General features: G+C 43.2%; 1 long non-coding RNA gene across 1 annotated transcript in view; it reads right to left on the bottom strand.

Moving 5' to 3' along the window:
• The window catches only part of LOC107300555, a 4289-nt gene extending 1801 nt beyond the window's left edge, over window positions 1-2488 (bottom strand). Inside the window, exons 1-2 of the long non-coding RNA XR_001549225.1 lie at window positions 2432-2488; window positions 440-479 (exon numbers count right to left, since the gene is read on the bottom strand). This is a non-coding gene — a long non-coding RNA (uncharacterized LOC107300555). The remainder of the gene's footprint in view (window positions 1-439; window positions 480-2431) is intronic.
• Window positions 2489-3162: the final 674 nt, after the last annotated feature.

Raw genomic sequence — 3162 nt, 5'->3', positions numbered from 1 at the left:
GGGAGGGAGGGAGGGAGGGAGGAAGGGAGGAAGGAAGGAAGGGAGCTCTCATACTGCAACCAAGCATAAATATCTTGCCCCTGAGCTTCTTTCTCGGATTCTTCTCATCTCCAAAGCTAAAGCCATGTAGAAACTTACTTTTTTATTAAAATGGCCCTTTGTGCAGAGTTGCTTGAAGGCGAGATGGACAGCATATGCATTTAATAAATAAAATAAACAAAGAACCCTGAGCCCTCACATCAGCATCAGCTGGAGACGGGAGGATTCGAAAGCTCCCGTGTTACTCCTGAGTGTCATTCAAGGAACTGGCCACTTAACTATTCTGCTTGCTCCTTAAAATGGTGCCTCCCTCTTCACCACCACTTCAAACTCATTTCCCCAAAAAGGGGAAGGGAAGGGAAGAAGGAGAGGCTCAAAGCTGACATTGTGACTTACATACCTGGTTTGCCCACAGGCTGATAAATGTGCTGGTTAGAAGCCTGCAAAAAATAATAAATATTAAAACGAATCTAATTAACCACACAAAAAGGTTTATGAACAATGCAACCCCCTTCCAGCTAATCCCCCACACCCTATTTTCTTTCCAACGTGTTTGTCTTTCCCCAATTTCAGAGGAAGGCAATTAAGTTTTTATGCTTCATTCATAATTTTATCTCTTTTTAACGTTAAGAGACAAACCAGTTATTTTATCTCTGTCTTGTGGCGATGTACTCTGGCTAAGTCACTGCTATCGTTACTCAGAATAAATGGCATATTTACAACAACTGCTATCCCAAAATATTGAAAATTTTAAGATGAATTATAGGTAATAATCCTAGTTGGAAAAACTCTTTATCATAGCCCTCTCCGTATTGTTGAACAGATTTTTCATAGTAATTACTGCTCAGTTGTACAATAAAACAGAAGCAAACAAACAAGTCCAGGATTATTTATTTGGAATGTTTTATAACTGATTTGAAATCTTGTCACATGTTTGAAATATATCTACAGCGATTCTCAATCATCACTTCTGAAGAAGCTTCTTGGACGAGAAGCAAAACATGTTCAAAGAAAAATCTAAAAAAGTCCAACTGCCTTTTGGAAAAGCACCTTTGGGATTTTTAAAACAGGGGGCCAAACCAAATAAAAGTTTGTTCTATCATTGATCAACAATGAGAATGACACTTAATGAGTACTGATGGGGGTTTAATTCTTGGGAAACCATGCTTGTGTTTCGCCTTTATAAAAAAAAGTGTATTAGCAGAGTTGATTTCTTGTGTTTGCTAATGTAATTGCTGCTGGGAAAAGCAAGGCTAGGCAAAATCAGCAAAAGGCATTTTTATTGCAAACATAAAGCAATCCGTGATGTAGAAAACAGACTCCTTAAATCCAGAGCCTTGAATCCATCACAGCAAAGTACTAGAAAATTGGATATTCACATTTTTGGGGGAAACTGGGTCTCAAATAAAATGTAAATAAATTGATAAGCAGAAAAATCAAATTGCAGCACACCATTTTTTGTTAAAATCAGTAATTCTCGGGGACTGCTCGACTTAAAAGCATCCCATTTTGCTTTCAGTTTTGAACATACTTTACCCTTGAATTAAGCCATCTATGCATTCTGACACCTGTGTGTGGGTTTGTGACACCACGTTTTGCACGCAAACACCCTTTTGGACTTCAGTTCTGGAGACCTTTGTCGTCTGCAAGGGGGGTTGAAGGCCCTCCACTTACGCAGTGTTACGAGGGACTGTCACAGTGGTTCCTCACAATGGATGGTCCCTTGCCAACATTCCTATGCGAAGCACATACAAAACACCACCCCTCTGGCAATATAGTACGTGTGTGAAACGCACAAGGACACACGGTAAACATAAGATCCTGCTACCTAGTACTGTTCTTTTTTGAGAGATTTCCTAGCAATGCCAGAGAACGGCTTAGCATTAATCTACTGACAAATCCAATCTTCCTGACCATTATAGACCAGCAGAATTATCTACTAATAAACAGCCTGTCTGCTAAAAACAAGCTACCTGCATAAAGCCCAAGCAGGAAGGACTTCCACCTTCCCTTCCAATCCCTGAAAATTGAGCAAGCCACAAAACTTGTGAAATCGGATCCCCAAAAGCGATTCTATTTTGCTTTTCTGAACAGCCTCTTTGGAAGTCTATTAGCAACGTGCAATCTTCCCGACCCATCCGTGAGGCCAAAAATAATGTCAGTTTATTAAAAATAACGAAAGCGCTGCCTGCAAGGATAAGAGAACGCGTCGGTTCCAGAGGCAGCGCGAAAACAAGTTACTCCCGGCGTGTTGTGGGGGAACAGCCAAGCGTCTCACCGAAATATAATAATCGGGGCAATCTGAAACGAATCGGAATTCGTTTCCTGAAAGCAGACGGGAATGGGATCCTCATTCCCCATCGAGAAAAAAATGGGATGGATGTGAGCTTACCGGACCCTGGAGACTTCCGTCCTCGCGGTCGATGCTCCCTCTGGACAGCCTCACGTCGGGTTTCTAAAGAAACGGAAAAGAAACGTGGTTTTGGATCAGGGCTCGTTGCCTGTCAAGATAGCTGAGGAACTAGACATGTTAGCAGAAGCGAAGAAAACACTGATAAGGGGGAGGAAGGGAGGGGAGAAGTAGGCTTTGAGTAAGAGAGAGATGTTATTGCATTCCTCTTCCTTCTATCCCAACGTCGTCGTCGTTTTTTCTCCTCCGCCACAACCGGCTTTTGCAAAACTCAGCCAGGGAACCTTCTCAAACCTCGCCCCACCCCCCAAAAAACCCCCTTTCTATCTACCCATTGTTTGCTTGCACCTATAAAGACTTTTGAGATAAATATTGAGAGTACCATTTCCCCAAGACAACATTGGAAAACCTGCATTTTAATTCCCTCGGGAGGAGGAAGAGGAGCGGCAGCGGCAGAAGCAGAAGCAGCAGCTCCGCACAGCTGCCCTTTCCTTCCTAGCAGCAAAATTTTCAACCACAGGATGAGAAACGCTGCACATTAATTCCTGTTTCCTGCCTGAGGAAGGCTTAAATGTACTTGGCTCCCTCGCCAAGCTTCCTTAAAGGGGGCCAGTTGCTCAGGCTCTCTAAAAGCACAAGAGACCTGGAATGCTAGCAAGACGGCCGGCGACCAACGAGGAGGAGGAGGAGGAGGAGGAGGAGGAGGAGGAGGA

The sequence above is a fragment of the Protobothrops mucrosquamatus genome, unplaced genomic scaffold (assembly GCF_001527695.2).
Source record: "Protobothrops mucrosquamatus isolate PMUCROS unplaced genomic scaffold, P.Mucros_1.0 scaffold7416, whole genome shotgun sequence".
Taxonomy (NCBI): Eukaryota; Metazoa; Chordata; class Lepidosauria; order Squamata; family Viperidae; genus Protobothrops; species Protobothrops mucrosquamatus.
This window is presented reverse-complemented; position numbering and strand designations above follow the sequence as displayed.